General features: G+C 48.6%; 1 non-coding gene across 1 annotated transcript; it reads left to right on the plus strand.

Annotated features, from left to right (window-relative positions):
* The first annotated feature begins 16,124 nt into the window (after positions 1-16,124).
* Trnak-uuu (transfer RNA lysine (anticodon UUU)) lies at positions 16,125-16,196 on the plus strand. Its single transcript has one exon. It is a non-coding gene; the product is annotated as a tRNA-Lys (tRNA).
* Positions 16,197-20,124: the final 3,928 nt, after the last annotated feature.

Consider the following 20,124-nt stretch of genomic DNA (forward strand, 5'->3'; position numbering starts at 1 on the left):
CGTCAGATACACTTCTAGTAAACATAAATAGCCCAGAAAATGAAGGAGAACACAGTCGCCCAGATAGCTTAATTGGTAAGGCATTTGAGATCTAATCGAAAGGCGTGGGTTCGGTCCCCACTCTGGGCGCGTGTTTTTCTTTCTTTCTTTCTTTCTTCCTGATATCTTAAAAAAAATCTCAACTTCATTACCGTAGTAAAAATAGAGCCTAACACACCCCTATGCCTCCTTTGGCGTTGTAGACTGCCGACCCATGTTTCTGTATTTCCTCAACGAGCCCCTCATTTCCTTACTATATTATTCTGCGAAATCCTAGCGAGGGTCTCGGTTCTGGCAGCCTTGATGCCTAGGTAGCATAAGAGGGCTTCCCGCCAGTTACCCGCTCATGACAGGATGTCGACGTTTGAGTCACGCCCCGGGGGTTGAAAGAAGGTCCCCTTCTCCCCGTGCAGTCAGAGTGGCGCTGGCTACCACCCTTAAGCATCAGATACACTTCTAGTAAATATAAATAGCCCAAAAACTGAAGGAGAACACAGTCGCCCAGATAGCCGAATTGGTAAGGAATTCGAGATCAAATCGAAAGGCGTGGGTTCGGTCCCCACTCTGGCCGCGTGTTTTTCTTTCTTTCTTTCTTCCTGATATTTTAAAAAAATGTTAACTTCATTACCCGAAGTAAAAAATAGAGCTTAAGCACACCCATATGCCTCCTTTGGCGTTGTACACTGCCGACCTATGTTTCTGTATTTCCTCAACGAGCCCCTGATTTCCTTACTATATTATTCTGCGAAAGCCTAGCGAGGGTCTCAGTTCTGGCAGCCTTGATGCCTAGGTAGCATAAGAGGGCTTCCCACCAGTTACCCGCTCATGACAGGCTGTCGACATTTGAGTCACGCCCCGGGGGTTGAAAAGGAGGTCCCCTTCAATCCGTGCAGTCAGAGTGGCGCTGGCTACCACCCTCAAGCGTCAGATACACTTCTAGTAAATATAAATAGCCCAGAAACTGAAGGAGAACACACTCGCCCAGATAGCCGAATTGGTAAGGAATTCGAGATCTAATCGAAAGGCGTGGGTTCAGTCCCCACTCTGGCCGCGTGTTTTTCTTTCTTTCTTTCTTCCTGATATTTTAAAAAAAATGTTAACTTCATTAACCGTAGTAAAAAATAGAGCCTAAGCACACCCCTATGCCTCCTTTGGCGTTGTAGACTGCCGACCTATGTTTCTGTATTTCCTCAACGAGCCCCTGATTTCCTTACTATATTATTCTGCGAAAGCCTAGCGAGGATCTCAGTTCTGGCAGCCTTGATGCCTAGGTAGCATAAGAGGGCTTCCCGCCAGTTACCCGCTCATGACATGCTGTCGACATTTGAGTCACGCCCCAGGGGTTGAAAAGAAGGTCCCCATCTCTCCGTGCAGTCACAGTGGCGCTGGCTACCAACCTTAAGCATCAGATACACTTCTAGTAAATATAAATATCCCAAAAACTGAAGGAGAACACAGTCGCCCAGATAGCCGAATTGGTAAGGCATTCGAGATCTAATCGAAAGGCGTGGGTTCGGTCCCCACTCTGGCCGCGTGTTTTTCTTTCTTTCTTTCTTCCTGATATTTTAAAAAAATGTTAACTTCATTACCCGAAGTAAAAAATAGAGCCTAAGCACACCCCTATGCCTCCTTTGGCGTTGTACACTGCCGACCTATGTTTCTGTATTTCCTCAACGAGCCCCTCATTTCCTTACTATATTATTCTGCGAAAGCCTAGCGAGGGTCTCGGTTCTGGCAGCCTTGATGCCTAGGTAGCATAAGAGGGCTTCCCGCCAGTTACCCGCTCATGACAGGCTGTCGACGTTTGAGTCACGCCCCGGGGGTTGAAAAAAAGGTCCCCTTCTCGCCGTGCAGTCAGAGTGGCGCTGGCTACCACCCTCAAGCGTCAGATCCACTTCTAGTAAATATAAATAGCACAGAAACTGAAGGAGAACACAGTCGCCCAGATAGCCGAATTGGTAAGGAATTCGAGATCTAAACGAAAGGCGTGGGTTCCGTCCCCACTCTGGGCGCGTGGTTTTCTTTCCTTCTTTCTTCCTGATATTTAAAAAAAATGTTAACTTCATTAACTGTAGTAAAAAATAGAGCCTAAGCACACCCCTATTCCTCCTTTGGCGTTGTACACTGCCGACCTATGTTTCTGTATTTCCTCAACGAGCCCCTCATTTCCTTACTATATTATTCTGCGAAAGCCTAGCGAGGGTCTCAGTTCTGGCAGCCTTGTTGCCTAGGTAGCATAAGAGGGCTTCCCGCCAGTTACCCGCTCATGACAGGCTGTCGACATTTGAGTCACGCCCCGGGTGTTGAAAAGAAGGTCCCCTTCTCCCCGTGTAGTCAGAGTGGCGCTGGCTACCACCCTCAAGCGTCAGATACACTTCTAGTAAATATAAATAGCCCAGAAACTGAAGGAGAACACAGTCGCCCAGATAGCCGAATTGGTAAGGCATTCGAGATCTAATCGAAAGGCGTGGGTTCGGTCCCCACTCTGGTCGCGTGTTTTTCTTTCTTTCTTTCTTCCTGATATTTAAAAAAAAATCTTAACTTCATTAATCATAGTAAAAAATTCTCCCGCATTTCCCCGAGGGGGAGAATGTGAAAGTGCGAATGCACGGTTGTCGGCCCAATGGCGGCGCTTGCGCTCGGCCCCCGCAGCCCACCGTCTCGCCGCCTTCTCTTCCATCTCTTCCATCGGGTTTGTAGTATCACGTGTACACCACGCTGTTATCAAGCCGCTATAACGCCGCTGAGTCGCCAACGCACGCCGCTGACGACGTAGTTTGAATGCGTTAAAGATATAAGGCGCGTCACTAACAGTGATATCAGCGTTGTGTCCGTGTCTTGGTCGGTAGAGCGTCGCGCTGCGGCCGCAAAGTCCTCGGATCGAAACCTGGCGGCGGATGCTGTTTCTTTTTAAATATAGAGGAGCACTGCGGACGCCGCTGCCGCCGGCGGTGGATGGTTTGGGGTCGCTTATAAAGTGCATTCGCACTTAAAAATAGAGCCTAAGCACACCCCTATGCCTCCTTTGGCGTTGTACACTGCCGACCTATGTTTCTGTATTTCCTCAACGAGCCCCTCATTTCCTTACAATATTATTCTGGGAAAGCCTAGCGAGGTACTCGGTTCTGGCAGCCTTGATGCCTAGGTAGCATAAGAGGGCTTCCCGCCAGTTACCTGCTCATGACAGGCTGTCGACATTTGAGTCACGCCCCGGGGGTTGAAAAGAAGGTCCCCTTCAATCCGTGCAGTCAGAGTGGCGCTGGCTACCACCCTCAAGCGTCAGATACACTTCTAGTAAATATAAATAGCCCAGAAACTGAAGGAGAACACAGTCGCCCAGATAGCCGAATTGGTAAGGCATTCGAGATCTAATCGAAAGGCGTGTGTTCGATCCCCACTCTGGGCGCGTGTTTTTCTTTCTTTCTTTCTTTCTTCCCGATACCTTAAAAAAATCTTAACTTCATTAACCGTAGTAAAAAATAGAGAATAATCACACCCCTATGCGTCCTTTGGCGTTGTAGACTGCCGACCTATGTTTCTGTATTTCCTCAACGGGCCCCTCATTTCCTTACTATATTATTCTGCGAAAGCCTTACGAGGGTCTCGGTTCTGGCAGCCTTGATGCCTAGGTAGCATAAGAGGGCTTCCCGTTAGTTACCCGCTCATGACAGGCTGTCGACGTTTAAGTCACGCCCCGGGGGTTGAAAAGAAGGTCCCCTTCTCCCCGTGCAGTCAGAGTTGCGCTGGCTACCACCCTCAAGCGTCAGATACACTTCTAGTAAATATAAATAGCCCAGAAACTGAAGGAGAACACAGTCGCCCAGATAGCTGAATTGGTAAGGCATTCGAGATCTAATCGAAAGGCGTGTGTTCGGTCCGCACTCTGGGCGCGTGTTTTTCTTTCTTTCTTTCTTCCTGATATTTAAAAAAATCTTAACTTCATTAACCATAGTAAAAATAGAGCCTAAGCACACTCCTATGCCTCCTTTGGCGTTGTAGACTGCCGACCCAAGTTTGTGTATTTCCTCAACAAGCCCCTCATTTCCTTACTATATTAATCTGCGAAAGCCTAGCGAGGGTCTCGGTTCTGGCAGCCTTGATGCCTAGGTAGCATAAGAGGGCTTCCCGCCAGTTACCCGCTCATGACAGGCTGTCGACGTTTGAGTCACGCCCCGGGGGTTGAAAAAAAGGTCCCCTTCTCCCCGTGCAGTCAGAGTGGCGCTGGCTACCACCCTCAAGCGTCAGATACACTTCTAGTAAATATAAATAGCCCAGAAACTGAAGGAGAACACAGTCGCCCAGATAGCTGAATTGGTAAGGCATTCGAGATCTAATCGAAAGGCGTGTGTTCGGTCCCCACTCTGGGCGCGTGTTTTTCTTTCTTTCTTCCTGATATTTAAAAAAAAATGTTAACTTCATTACCCGAAGTAAAAAATAGAGCCTAAGCACACCCCTATGCCTCCTTTGGCGTTGTACACTGCCTACCTATGTTTCTGTATTTCCTCAACGAGCCCCTCATTTCCTTACTATATTATTCTGCGAAAGCCTAGCGAGGGTCTCGGTTCTGGCAGCCTTGATGCCTAGGTAGCATAAGAGGGCTTCCCGCCAGTTACCCGCTCATGACAGGCTGTCGACGTTTGAGTCACGCCCCGGGGGTTGAAAAAAAGGTCCCCTTCTCCCCGTGCAGTCAGAGTGGCGCTGGCTACCACCCTCAAGCGTCAGATACACTTCTAGTAAATATAAATAGCCCAGAAACTGAAGGAGAACACAGTCGCCCAGATAGCCGAATTGGTAAGGAATTCGAGATCTAAACGAAAGGCGTGGGTTCCGTCCCCACTCTGGGCGCGTGGTTTTCTTTCCTTCTTTCTTCCTGATATTTAAAAAAAATGTTAACTTCATTAACTGTAGTAAAAAATAGAGCCTAAGCACACCCCTATTCCTCCTTTGGCGTTGTACACTGCCGACCTATGTTTCTGTATTTCCTCAACGAGCCCCTCATTTCCTTACTATATTATTCTGCGAAAGCCTAGCGAGGGTCTCAGTTCTGGCAGCCTTGTTGCCTAGGTAGCATAAGAGGGCTTCCCGCCAGTTACCCGCTCATGACAGGCTGTCGACATTTGAGTCACGCCCCGGGTGTTGAAAAGAAGGTCCCCTTCTCCCCGTGTAGTCAGAGTGGCGCTGGCTACCACCCTCAAGCGTCAGATACACTTCTAGTAAATATAAATAGCCCAGAAACTGAAGGAGAACACAGTCGCCCAGATAGCCGAATTGGTAAGGCATTCGAGATCTAATCGAAAGGCGTGGGTTCGGTCCCCACTCTGGTCGCGTGTTTTTCTTTCTTTCTTTCTTCCTGATATTTAAAAAAAAATCTTAACTTCATTAATCATAGTAAAAAATTCTCCCGCATTTCCCTGAGGGGGAGAATGTGAAAGTGCGAATGCACGGTTGTCGGCCCAATGGCGGCGCTTGCGCTCGGCCCCCGCAGCCCACCGCCTCGCCGCCTTCTCTTCCATCTCTTCCATCGGGTTTGTAGTATCACGTGTACACCACGCTGTTATCAAGCCGCTATAACGCCGCTGAGTCGCCAACGCACGCCGCTGACGACGTAGTTTGAATGCGTTAAAGATATAAGGCGCGTCACTAACAGTGATATCAGCGTTGTGTCCGTGTCTTGGTCGGTAGAGCGTCGCGCTGCGGCCGCAAAGTCCTCGGATCGAAACCTGGCGGCGGATGCTGTTTCTTTTTAAATATAGAGGAGCACTGCGGACGCCGCTGCCGCCGGCGGTGGATGGTTTGGGGTCGCTTATAAAGTGCATTCGCACTTAAAAATAGAGCCTAAGCACACCCCTATGCCTCCTTTGGCGTTGTACACTGCCGACCTATGTTTCTGTATTTCCTCAACGAGCCCCTCATTTCCTTACAATATTATTCTGGGAAAGCCTAGCGAGGGACTCGGTTCTGGCAGCCTTGATGCCTAGGTAGCATAAGAGGGCTTCCCGCCAGTTACCTGCTCATGACAGGCTGTCGACATTTGAGTCACGCCCCGGGGGTTGAAAAGAAGGTCCCCTTCAATCCGTGCAGTCAGAGTGGCGCTGGCTACCACCCTCAAGCGTCAGATACACTTCTAGTAAATATAAATAGCCCAGAAACTGAAGGAGAACACAGTCGCCCAGATAGCCGAATTGGTAAGGCATTCGAGATCTAATCGAAAGGCGTGTGTTCGATCCCCACTCTGGGCGCGTGTTTTTCTTTCTTTCTTTCTTTCTTCCCGATACCTTAAAAAAATCTTAACTTCATTAACCGTAGTAAAAAATAGAGAATAATCACACCCCTATGCCTCCTTTGGCGTTGTAGACTGCCGACCTATGTTTCTGTATTTCCTCAACGGGCCCCTCATTTCCTTACTATATTATTCTGCGAAAGCCTTACGAGGGTCTCGGTTCTGGCAGCCTTGATGCCTAGGTAGCATAAGAGGGCTTCCCGTTAGTTACCCGCTCATGACAGGCTGTCGACGTTTAAGTCACGCCCCGGGGGTTGAAAAGAAGGTCCCCTTCTCCCCGTGCAGTCAGAGTTGCGCTGGCTACCACCCTCAAGCGTCAGATACACTTCTAGTAAATATAAATAGCCCAGAAACTGAAGGAGAACACAGTCGCCCAGATAGCTGAATTGGTAAGGCATTCGAGATCTAATCGAAAGGCGTGTGTTCGGTCCGCACTCTGGGCGCGTGTTTTTCTTTCTTTCTTTCTTCCTGATATTTAAAAAAATCTTAACTTCATTAACCATAGTAAAAATAGAGCCTAAGCACACTCCTATGCCTCCTTTGGCGTTGTAGACTGCCGACCCAAGTTTGTGTATTTCCTCAACAAGCCCCTCATTTCCTTACTATATTAATCTGCGAAAGCCTAGCGAGGGTCTCGGTTCTGGCAGCCTTGATGCCTAGGTAGCATAAGAGGGCTTCCCGCCAGTTACCCGCTCATGACAGGCTGTCGACGTTTGAGTCACGCCCCGGGGGTTGAAAAAAAGGTCCCCTTCTCCCCGTGCAGTCAGAGTGGCGCTGGCTACCACCCTCAAGCGTCAGATACACTTCTAGTAAATATAAATAGCCCAGAAACTGAAGGAGAACACAGTCGCCCAGATAGCTGAATTGGTAAGGCATTCGAGATCTAATCGAAAGGCGTGTGTTCGGTCCCCACTCTGGGCGCGTGTTTTTCTTTCTTTCTTCGTGATATTTCAAAAAAAATGTTAACTTCATTACCCGAAGTAAAAAATAGAGCCTAAGCACACCCCTATGCCTCCTTTGGCATTGTACACTGCCTACCTATGTTTCTGTATTTCCTCAACGAGCCCCTCATTTCCTTACTATATTATTCTGCGAAAGCCTAGCGAGGGTCTCGGTTCTGGCAGCCTTGATGCCTAGGTAGCATAAGAGGGCTTCCCGCCAGTTACCCGCTCATGACAGGCTGTCGACGTTTGAGTCACGCCCCGGGGGTTGAAAAAAAGGTCCCCTTCTCCCCGTGCAGTCAGAGTGGCGCTGGCTACCACCCTCAAGCGTCAGATACACTTCTAGTAAATATAAATAGCCCAGAAACTGAAGGAGAACACAGTCGCCCAGATAGCCGAATTGGTAAGGAATTCGAGATCTAAACGAAAGGCGTGGGTTCCGTCCCCACTCTGTGCGCGTGGTTTTCTTTCCTTCTTTCTTCCTGATATTTAAAAAAAATGTTAACTTCATTAACTGTAGTAAAAAATAGAGCCTAAGCACACCCCTATTCCTCCTTTGGCGTTGTACACTGCCGACCTATGTTTCTGTATTTCCTCAACGAGCCCCTCATTTCCTTACTATATTATTCTGCGAAAGCCTAGCGAGGGTCTCAGTTCTGGCAGCCTTGTTGCCTAGGTAGCATAAGAGGGCTTCCCGCCAGTTACCCGCTCATGACAGGCTGTCGACATTTGAGTCACGCCCCGGGTGTTGAAAAGAAGGTCCCCTTCTCCCCGTGTAGTCAGAGTGGCGCTGGCTACCACCCTCAAGCGTCAGATACACTTCTAGTAAATATAAATAGCCCAGAAACTGAAGGAGAACACAGTCGCCCAGATAGCCGAATTGGTAAGGCATTCGAGATCTAATCGAAAGGCGTGGGTTCGGTCCCCACTCTGGTCGCGTGTTTTTCTTTCTTTCTTTCTTCCTGATATTTAAAAAAAAATCTTAACTTCAATAATCATAGTAAAAAATTCTCCCGCATTTCCCCGAGGGGGAGAATGTGAAAGTGCGAATGCACGGTTGTCGGCCCAATGGCGGCGCTTGCGCTCGGCCCCCGCAGCCCACCGCCTCGCCGCCTTCTCTTCCATCTCTTCCATCGGGTTTGTAGTATCACGTGTACACCACGCTGTTATCAAGCCGCTATAACGCCGCTGAGTCGCCAACGCACGCCGCTGACGACGTAGTTTGAATGCGTTAAAGATATAAGGCGCGTCACTAACAGTGATATCAGCGTTGTGTCCGTGTCTTGGTCGGTAGAGCGTCGCGCTGCGGCCGCAAAGTCCTCGGATCGAAACCTGGCGGCGGATGCTGTTTCTTTTTAAATATAGAGGAGCACTGCGGACGCCGCTGCCGCCGGCGGTGGATGGTTTGGGGTCGCTTATAAAGTGCATTCGCACTTAAAAATAGAGCCTAAGCACACCCCTATGCCTCCTTTGGCGTTGTACACTGCCGACCTATGTTTCTGTATTTCCTCAACGAGCCCCTCATTTCCTTACAATATTATTCTGGGAAAGCCTAGCGAGGGACTCGGTTCTGGCAGCCTTGATGCCTAGGTAGCATAAGAGGGCTTCCCGCCAGTTACCTGCTCATGACAGGCTGTCGACATTTGAGTCACGCCCCGGGGGTTGAAAAGAAGGTCCCCTTCAATCCGTGCAGTCAGAGTGGCGCTGGCTACCACCCTCAAGCGTCAGATACACTTCTAGTAAATATAAATAGCCCAGAAACTGAAGGAGAACACAGTCGCCCAGATAGCTGAATTGGTAAGGCATTCGAGATCTAATCGAAAGGCGTGTGTTCGGTCCGCACTCTGGGCGCGTGTTTTTCTTTCTTTCTTTCTTCCTGATATTTAAAAAAATCTTAACTTCATTAACCATAGTAAAAATAGAGCCTAAGCACACTCCTATGCCTCCTTTGGCGTTGTAGACTGCCGACCCAAGTTTGTGTATTTCCTCAACAAGCCCCTCATTTCCTTACTATATTAATCTGCGAAAGCCTAGCGAGGGTCTCGGTTCTGGCAGCCTTGATGCCTAGGTAGCATAAGAGGGCTTCCCGCCAGTTACCCGCTCATGACAGGCTGTCGACGTTTGAGTCACGCCCCGGGGGTTGAAAAAAAGGTCCCCTTCTCCCCGTGCAGTCAGAGTGGCGCTGGCTACCACCCTCAAGCGTCAGATACACTTCTAGTAAATATAAATAGCCCAGAAACTGAAGGAGAACACAGTCGCCCAGATAGCTGAATTGGTAAGGCATTCGAGATCTAATCGAAAGGCGTGTGTTCGGTCCCCACTCTGGGCGCGTGTTTTTCTTTCTTTCTTCCTGATATTTAAAAAAAAATGTTAACTTCATTAACCGTAGTAAAAAAAAAGCCTGAGCACACCCCTATGCCTCCTTTGGCGTTTTAGACTGCCGACCTATGTTTCTGTATTTCCTCAACGAGCCCCTCATTTTCTTACTATATTATTCTGCGAAAGCCTGGTGAGGGTCTCGGTTCTGGCAGCCTTGATGCCTCGGTAGCATATGAGGTCTTCCCGCCAGTTACCCGCTCAGGACAGGCTGTCGACGTTTGAGTCACGCCACAGGGGTTGAAAAGAAGGTCTCTTTCTTCACGTGCAGTCAGAGTGGCGCTGGCTACCACCCTCAAGCGTCAGATACACTTCTAGTAAACATAAATAGCCCAGAAACTGAAGGAGAACACAGTCGCCCAGATAACTGAATTGGTAAGGCATTCGAGGTCTAATCGAAAGGCGTGGGTTCCGTCCCCACTCTGGGCGCGTGTTTTTCTTTCCTTCTTTCTTTCTGACATTTAAAAAAAATGTTAACTTATTAACTGTAGTAAAAAATAGAGCCTAAGCACACCCCTATTCCTCCTTTGGCGTTGTACACTGCCGACCTATGTTTCTGTATTTTCTCAAGAGCCCCTCATTTCCTTACTATATAATTCTGCGAAAGCCTAGCGAGGGTCTCGGTTCTGGCAGCCTTGATGCCTAGGTAGCATAAGAGGGCTTCCCGCGAGTTACCTGGTCATGACAGGCTGTCGACGTTTTAGTCACGCCCCGGGTGTTGAAAAGAAGGTCCCCTTCTCCCCGTGCAGTGAGAGTGGCGCTGGCTACCACCCTCAAGCGTCAGATACACTTCTAGTAAATATAAATAGCCCAGAAACTGAAGGAGAACACAGTCGCCCAGATAGCCGAATTGGTAAGGCATTCGAGATCTAATCGAAAGGCGTGGGTTCGGTCCCCACTCTGGTCGCGTGTTTTTCTTTCTTTCTTTCTTCCTGATATTCAAAAAAAATCTTAACTTCATTATTCATAGTAAAAAATTCTCCCGCATTTCCCCGAGGGGGAGAATGTGAAAGTGCGAATGCACGGTTGTTGGCCCGCTGGCGGCGCTTGCGCTCGGCCCCCGCAGCCCACCGCCTCGCCGCTTTCTCTTCCATCTCTTCCATCGGGTTTGTAGTATCACGTGTACACCACGCTGTTATCAAGCCGCTATAACGCCGCTGAGTCGCCAACGCACGCCGCTGACGACGTAGTTTGAATGCGTTAAAGATATAAGGCGCGTCACTAACAGTGATATCAGCGTTGTGTCCGTGTCTTGGTCGGTAGAGCGTCGCGCTGCGGCCGCAAAGTCCTCGGATCGAAACCTGGCGGCGGATGCTGTTTCTTTTCAAATATAGAGGAGCACTGCGGACGCCGCCGCCGCCGTTTGGGGTCGCTTATAAAGTGCATTCGCACTTAAAAATAGAGCCTAAGCACACCCCTATGCCTCCTTTGGCGTTGTACACTGCCGACCTATGTTTCTGTATTTCCTCAACGAGCCCCTCATTTCCTTACAATATTATTCTGGGAAAGCCTAGCGAGGGACTCGGTTCTGGCAGCCTTGATGCCTAGGTAGCATAAGAGGGCTTCCCGCCAGTTACCTGCTCATGACAGGCTGTCGACATTTTAGTCACGCCCCGGGGGTTGAAAAGAAGGTCCCCTTCTACCCGTGCAGTCAGAGTAGCGCTGGCTACCACCCTCAAGCGTCAGATACACTTCTAGTAAATATAAATAGCCCAGAAACTGCAGGAGAACACAGTCGCCCAGATAGCCGAATGGGTAAGGCATTTGAGATCTAATCGAAAGGCGTGGCTTCGGTCCCCACTCTGGTCGCGTGTTTTTCTTTCTTTCTTTCTTCCTGATATTTAAAAAAAAATCTTAACTTCATTAACCGTAGTAAAAAATAGAGCCTAAGCACACCCCTATGCCTCCTTTGGCGTTGTAGACTGCCGACCTATGTTTCTGTATTTCCTCAACGAGCCCCTCATTTCCTTACTATATTATTCTGCGAAAGCCTAGCGAGGGTCTCGGTTCTGGCAGCGTTGATGCCTAGGTTGCATAAGAGGGCTTCCCACCAGTTACCCGCTCATGACAGGCTGTCGACGTTTGAGTCACGCCCCGGGGGTTGAAAAAAAGGTCCCCTTCTCCCCGTGCAGTCAGAGTGGCGCTGGCTACCACCCTCAAGCGTCAGATACACTTCTAGTAAATATAAATAGCCCAGAAACTGAAGGAGAACACAGTCGCCCAGATAGCCGAATTGGTAAGGCATTCGAGATCTAATCGAAAGGCGTGTGTTCGATCCCCACTCTGGGCGCGTGTTTTTCTTTCTTTCTTTCTTCCTGATATTTAAAAAAAATGTTAACTTATTAACTGTAGTAAAAATAGAGCCTAAGCACACCCCTATTCCTCCTTTGGCGTTGTACACTGCCGACCTATGTTTCTGTATTTCCTCAACGAGCCCCTCATTTCCTTACTATATTATTCTGCGAAAGCCTAGCGAGGGTCTCAGTTCTGGCAGCCTTGTTGCCTAGGTAGCATAAGAGGGCTTCCCGCCAGTTACCCGCTCATGACAGGCTGTCGACATATGAGTCACGCCCCGGGGTTTGAAATGAAGGCCCCCTTCTCTCCGTGCAGTCAGAGTGGCGCTGGCTACCACCCTCAAGCGTCAGATACACTTCTAGTAAATATAAATAGCCCAGAAACTGAAGGAGAACACAGTCGCCCAGATAGCCTAATTGGTAAGGAATTCTAGATCTAATCGAAAGGCGTGGGTTCGGTCCCAACTCTGGCCGCGTGTTTTTCTTTCTTTCTTCCTGATATTTAAAAAAAATGTTAACTTCATTACCCGAAGTAAAAAGTAGAGCCTAAGCACACCCCTATGCCTCCTTTGGCGTTGTACACTGCCGACCTATGATTCTGTATTTCCTCAAGAGCCCCTCATTTCCTTACTATATAATTCTGCGAAAGCCTAGCGAGGGTCTCGGTTCTGGCAGCCTTGATGCCTAGGTAGCATAAGAGGGCTTCCCGCCAGTTACCTGGTCATGACAGGCTGTCGACATTTTAGTCACGCCCCGGGTGTTGAAAAGAAGGTCCCCTTCTCCCCGTGCAGTGAGAGTGGCGCTGGCTACCACCCTCAAGCGTCAGATACACTTCTAGTAAATATAAATAGCCCAGAAACTGAAGGAGAACACAGTCGCCCAGATAGCCGAATTGGTAAGGCATTCGAGATCTAATCGAAAGGCGTGGGTTCGGTCCCCACTCTGGTCGCGTGTTTTTCTTTGTTTCTTTCTTCCTGATATTTAAAAAAAATCTTAACTTCATTATTCATAGTAAAAAATTCTCCCGCATTTCCCCGAGGGGGAGAATGTGAAAGTGCGAATGCACGGTTGTCGGCCCGCTGGCGGCGCTCGCGCTCGGCCCCCGCAGCCCACCGCCTAGCCGCCTTCTCTTCCATCTCTTCCATCGGGTTTGTAGTATCACGTGCACACCACGCTGTTATCAAGCCGATATAACGCCGCTGAGTCGCCAACCTACGCCGCTGACGACGTAGTTTGAATGCGTTAAAGATATAAGGCGCGTCACTATCAGTGATATCATCGTTGTGTCCGTGTCTTGGTCGGTAGAGCGTCGCGCTGCGGCCGCAAAGTCCTCGGATCGAAACCTGGCGGCGGATGCTGTTTCTTTTTAAATATAGAGGAGCACTGCGGACGCCGCCGCCGCCGGCGGTGGATGGTTTGGGGTCGCTTATAAAGTGCATTCGCACTTAAAAATAGAGCCTAAGCACACCCCTATGCCTCCTTTGGCGTTGTACACGGCCGACCTATGTTTCTGTATTTCCTCAACGAGCCCCTCATTTCCTTACAATATTATTCTGGGAAAGCCTAGCGAGGGACTCGGTTCTGGCAGCCTTGATGCCTAGGTAGCATAAGAGGGCTTCCCGCCAGTTACCTGCTCATGACAGGCTGTCGACATTTTAGTCACGCCCCGGGGGTTGAAAAGAAGGTCCCCTTCTCCCCGTGCAGTCAGAGTGGCGCTGGCTACCACCCTCAAGCGTCAGATACACTTCTAGTAAATATAAATAGCCCAGAAACTGAAGGATAACACAGTCGCCCAGATAGCCGAATTGGTAAGGCATTCGAGATCTAATTGAAAGGCGTTTGTTCGATCCCCACTCTGGGCGCGTGTTTTTCTTTCTTTCTTTCTTCCTGATATTTAAAAAAATCTTACCTTCATTAACCGTAGTAAAAATAGAGCCTAAGCACACCCCTATGCCTCCTTTGGCATTGTAGACTGCCGACCCATGTTTCTGTATTTCCTCAACGAGCCCCTCATTTCCTTACTATATTATTCTGCGAAAGCCTAGCGAGGGTCTCGGTTCTGGCAGCCTTGATGCCTAGGTAGCATAAGAGGGCTTCCCGCCAGTTACCCGCTAATGACAGGCTGTCGACGTTTGAGTCACGCCCCGGGGGTTGAAAAAAAGGTCCCCTTCTCCCCGTGCAGTCAGAGTGGCGCTGGCTACCACCCTCAAGCATCAGATAAACTTCTAGTAAATATAAATAGCCCAGAAACTCAAGGAGAACACAGTCGCCAGATAGCTGAATTGGTAAGGCATTCGAGATCTAATCGAAAGGCGTGTGTTCGGTCCCCACTCTGGGCGCGTGTTTTTCTTTCTTTCTTTCTTCCTGATATTTAAAAAAAATGTTAACTTTATTACCCGTAGTAAAAAATAGAGCCTAAGCACACCCCTATGCCTCCTTTGGCGTTTTAGACTGCCGACCTACGTTTCTGTATTTCCTCAACGAGCCCCTCATTTCCTTACTATATTATTCTGCGAAAGCCTGGCGAGGGTCTCGGTTCTGGCAGCCTTGATGCCTAGGTAGCATAAGAGGGCTTCCCGCCAGTTACCCGCTCAGGACAGGCTGTCGACGTTTGAGTCACGCCCCAGGGGTTGAAAAGAAGGTCTCCTTCTCCCCGTGCAGTCAGAGTGGCGCTGGCTACCACCCTCAAGCGTCAGATACACTTCTAGTAAACATAAATAGCAAAGAAACTGAAGGAGAACACAGTCGCCCTGATAGCTGAATTGGTAAGGCATTCGAGATCTAATCGAAAGGCGTGGGTTCCGTCCCCACTCTGGGCGCGTGTTTTTCTTTCCTTCTTTCTTCCTGATATTTAAAAAAATGTTAACTTCATTAACCGTAGTAAAAAATAGAGCCTAAGCACACCCCTATTCCTCCTTTGGCGTGGTACACTGCCGAACTATGTTTCTGTATTTCCTTAACGAGCCCCTCATTTCCTTACTATATTATTCTGCGAAAGCCTAGCGAGGGTCTCAGTTCTGGCAGCCTTGTTGCCTAGGTAGCATAAGAGGGCTTCCCGCCAGTTACCCGCTCATGACAGGCTGTCGACATTTGAGTCACGCCCCGGGGTTTGAAAAGAAGGTCCCCTTCTCTCCGTGCAGTCAGAGTGGCGCTGGCTACCACCCTCAAGCGTCAGATACACTTCTAGTAAATATAAATAGCCCAGAAACTGAAGGAGAACACAGTCGCCCAGATAGCCGAATTGGTAAGGAATTCGAGATCTAATCGAAAGGCGTGGGTTCGGTCCCCACTCGGCCGCGTGTTTTTCTTTCTTTCTTTCTTCCTGATATTCAAAAAAATGTTAACTTCATTACCCGAAGTAAAAAATAGAGCCTAAGCACACCCCTATGCCTCCTTTGGCGTTGTACACTGCCGACCTATGTTTCTGTATTTCCTCAACGAGCCCCTCATTTCCTTACTATATAATTCTGCGAAAGCCTAGCGAGGGTCTCGGTTCTGGCAGCCTTGATGCCTAGGTAGCATAAGAGGGCTTCCCGCCAGTTACCCGCTTATGACAGGCTGTTGACGTTTGAGTCGCCCCGGTTGTTGAAAAGAAGGTCCCCTTCTCCTCGTGCAGTCAAAGTGGCGCTGGCTACCACCCTCAAGCGTCAGATACACTTCTAGTAAATATATATAGCCCAGAAACTGAAGGAGAACACAGTCGCCCAGATAGCTGAATTGGTAAGGCATTCGAGATCTAATCGAAAGGCGTGGGTTCGTTCCCCACTCTGGGCGCGTGTTTTTCTTTCTTTCTTTCTTCCTGATACTTAAAAAAAATAAAAAAAAGAGTCTTAACTTTATTAACCGTAGTAAAAAATAGAGCCTTAGCACACCCCTATGCCTCATTTGGCGTTGTACACTGCCGACCTATGTTTCTGTATTTCCTCAACGAGCCCCTCATTTCCTTACAATATTATTCTGCGAAAGCCTATCGAGAGACTCGGTTCTGGCAGCCTTGATGCCTAGGTAGCATAAGAGGGCTTCCCGCCAGTTACCTGCTCATGACAGGCTGTCAACATTTTAGTCACGCCCCGGGGGTTGAAAAGAAGGTCCCCTTCTCCCCGTGCAGTCAGAATGGCGCTGGCTACCACCCTCAAGCGTCAGATACACTTCTAGTAAACATAAATAGCCCAGAAAATGAAGGAGAACACAGTCGCCCAGATAGCTTAATTGGTAAGGCATTCGAGATTTAATCGAAAGGCGTGGGTTCGGTCCCCACTCTGGGCGCGTGTTTTTCTTTCTTTCTTTCTTCCTGATACTTAAAAAAATGTTAACTTCATTAACCGTAGTAAAAAATAGAGCCAAAGCACACCCCTATGCCTCCTTTGGCGTTGTAGACTGCCGACCTATGTTTCTGTATTTCCTCAACGAGCCCCTCATTTCCTTACTATATTATTCTGCGAAAGCCTAGCGAGGGTCTCGGTTCTGGCAGCCTTGATGCCTAGGTAGCATAAGAGGGCTTCCCGCCAGTTACCCGCTCATGATGACAGGGTTTCGACGTTTGAGTCACGCCCCGGGGGTTGAAAAGAAGGTACCCTTCTCCCCGTGGAGTCAGAGTGGCGCTGGCTACCACCCTCAAGCGTCAGATACACTACTAGTAAATATAAATAGCCCAGAAACTGAATGATAGCACAGTCGCCCAGATAGCTGAATTGGTAAGGCATTCGAGATCTAATCGAAAGGCGTGTGTTCGGTCCCCACTCTGGGCGCGTGTTTTTCTTTCTTTCTTTCTTCCTGATATTTAAAAAAAATGTTAACTTCATTAACCGTAGTAAAAAATAGAGCCTAAGCACACCCCTATGCCTCCTTTGGCGCTGTAGACTGCCGACCTATGTTTCTGTATTTCCTCAACGAGCCCCTCATTTCCTTACTATATTAGTCTGCGAAAGCCTAGCGAGGGTCTCGGTTCTGGCAGCCTTGATGCCTAGGTAGCATAAGAGGGCTTCCCTCCAGTTACCCACTCATGACAGGCTGTCGACGTTTGAGTCACGCCCCGGGGGTTGAAAAGAAGGTCCCCTTCTCCCCGTGCAGTCAGAGTGGCGCTGGCTACCACCCTCAAGCGTCCGATACACTTCTAGTAAACATATATAGCCCAGAAACTGAAGAAGAACACAGTCGCCCAGATAGCTGAATTGGTAAGGCATTCGAGATCTAATCGAAAGGCGTGGGTTCGGTCCCCACTCTGGGCGCGTGTTTTTCCTTCTTTCTTTCTTCCTGATATTTAAAAAAAAATAAAAAAAAATCTTAACCTAATAACTCTAGTAAAAAATAGAGCCTAAGCACAACCCTATGCCTCCTTTGGCGTTGTACACTGCCCACCTATGTTTCTGTATTTCCTCAACGAGCCCCTCATTTCCTTACTATATTATTCTGCGAAAGCCTAGCGAGGGTCTCAGTTCTGGCAGCCTTGATGCCTAGGTAGCATAAGAGGGCTTCCCGCCAGTTACCCGCTCATGACAGGCTGTCGACATTTGAGTCACGCCCCAGGGGTTGAAAAGAAGGTCCCCTTCTCTCCGTGCAGTCAGAGTGGCGCTGGCTACCACCCTTAAGCGTCAGATACACTTCTAGTAAATATACATAGCCCAAAAACTGAAGGAGAACACAGTCGCCCAGATAGCCGAATTGGTAAAGAATTCGAGATCTAATCGAAAGGCGTGGGTTCGGTCCCCACTCTGGCCGCGTGTTTTTCTTTCTTTCTTTCTTCCTGATATTTTAAAAAAATGTTAACTTCATTAACCGTAGTAAAAAATAGAGCCTAAGCACACCCCTATGCCTCCTTTGGCATTGTACACTGGCGACCTATGTTTGTGTATTTCCTCAACGAGCCCCTCATTTCCTTACTATATTATCATGCGAAAGCCTAGCGAGGGTCTCAGTTCTGGCAGCCTTGATGCCTAGGTAGCATTAGAGGGCTTCCCGCCAGTTACCCGCTCATGACAGGCTGTCGACATTTGAGTCACGCCCCGGGGGTTGAAAAAAAGGTCCCCTTCAATCCGTACAGTCAGATTGGCGCTGGCTACCACCTTTAAGCGTCAGATACACTTCTAGTAAATATAAATAGCCCAGAAACTGAAGCAGAACACAGTCGCCCAGATAGCCGAATTGGTAAGGCATTCGAGATCTAATTGAAAGGCGTGGCTTCGGTCCCCGCTTTGGGCACGTGTTTTTCTTTCTTTCTTTCTTTATTCCTGATATCTTAAAAAAATCTTAACTTCATTAACCGTAGTAAAAAATAGAGCCTAATTACACCCCTATGCCTCCTTTGGCGTTGTAGACTACCGACCTATGTTTCTGTATTTCCTCAACGAGCCCCTCATTTCCTTACAATATTATTCTGCGAAAGCCTAGCGAGGGACTCGGTTCTGGCAGCCTTGATGCCTAGGTAGCATAAGAGGGCTTCCCGCCAGTTACCTGCTCATGACAGGCTGTCGACGTTTTAGACACGCCCCGGGGGTTGAAAAGAAGGTCCCCTTCTCCCCGTGCAGTCAGAGTGGCGCTGGCTACCACCCTCAAGCGTCAGATACACTTGTAGTAAATATAAATAGCCCAGAAACTGAAGGAGAACACAGTCGCCCAGAGAGCCGAATTGGTAAGGCATTCGAGATCTAATCGAAAGGCGTGTGTTCGATCCCCACTCTGGGCGCGTGTTTTTCTTTCTTTCTTTCTTACTGATATTTTAAAAAATCTTACCTTCATTAACCGTAGTAAAAATAGAGCCTAAGCACTACCCTATGCCTCCTTTGGCGTTGTAGACTGCCGACCCATGTTTCTGTATTTCCTCAACGAGCCCCTCATTTCCTTACTATAATATTCTGCGAAAGCCTAGCGAGGGTCTCGGTTCTGGCAGCCTTGATTCCTAGGTAGCATAAGAGGGCTTCCCGCCAGTTACCCGCTCATGACAGGCTGTCGACGTTTGAGTCACGTCCCGGTGGTTCAAAAGAAGGTCTCCTTCTCCCCGTGCAGTCAGTGCGGCGCTGGCTACCACCTTCAAGCGTCAGATACACTTCTAGTAAACATAAATAGCCCAGAAAATGAAGGAGAACACAGTCGCCCAGATAGCTTAATTGGTAAGGCATTCGAGATCTAATCGAAAGGCGTGGGTTCGGTCCCCACTTTGGGCGCGTGTTTTTCTTTCTTTCTTTCTTTCTTTCTTCCTGATATCTTAAAAAAAATCTCAACTTCATTACCGTAGTAAAAATAGAGCCTAACACACCCCTATGCCTCCTTTGGCGTTGTAGACTGCCGACCCATGTTTCTGTATTTCCTCAACGAGCCCCTCATTTCCTTACTATATTATTCTGCGAAATCCTAGCGAGGGTCTCGGTTCTGGCAGCCTTGATGCCTAGGTAGCATAAGAGGGCTTACCGCCAGTAACCCGCTCATGACAGGCTGTCGACATTTGAGTCACGCCCCGGGGGTTGAAAAGAAGGTCCCCTTCAATCCGTACAGTCAGAGTGGCGCTGGCTACCACCTTTAAGCGTCAGATACACTTCTAGTAAATATAAATAGCCCAGAAACTGAAGCAGAACACAGTCGCCCAGATAGCCGAATTGGTAAGGCATTCGAGATCTAATTGAAAGGCGTGGGTTCGGTCCCCGCTTTGGGCACGTGTTTTTCTTTCTTTCTTTCTTTCTTCCTGATATCTTAAAAAAATCTTAACTTCATTACCCGTAGTAAAAAATAGAGCCTAATTACACCCCTATGCCTCCTTTGGCGTTGTAGACTACCGACCTATGTTTCTGTATTTCCTCAACGAGCCCCTCATTTCCTTACAATATTATTCTGCGAAAGCCTAGCGAGGGACTCGGTTCTGGCAGCCTTGATGCCTAGGTAGCATAAGAGGGCTTCCCGCCAGTTACCTGCTCATGACAGGCTGTCGACGTTTTAGACACGCCCCGGGGGTTGAAAAGAAGGTCCCCTTCTCCCCGTGCAGTCAGAGTGGCGCTGGCTACCACCCTCAAGCGTCAGATACACTTCTAGTAAATATAAATAGCCCAGAAACTGAAGGAGAACACAGTCGCCCAGATAGCCGAATTGGTAAGGCATTCGAGATCTAATCGAAAGGCGTGTGTTCGATCCCCACTCTGGGCGCGTGTTTTTCTTTCTTTCTTTCTTACTGATATTTTAAAAAATCTTACCTTCATTAACCGTAGTA

The sequence above is a fragment of the Haemaphysalis longicornis genome, unplaced genomic scaffold (genome assembly GCF_048455015.1).
Source record: "Haemaphysalis longicornis isolate Haplotype H1 unplaced genomic scaffold, Haemaphysalis longicornis Haplotype H1 scaffold_2, whole genome shotgun sequence".
Taxonomy (NCBI): Eukaryota; Metazoa; Arthropoda; class Arachnida; order Ixodida; family Ixodidae; genus Haemaphysalis; species Haemaphysalis longicornis.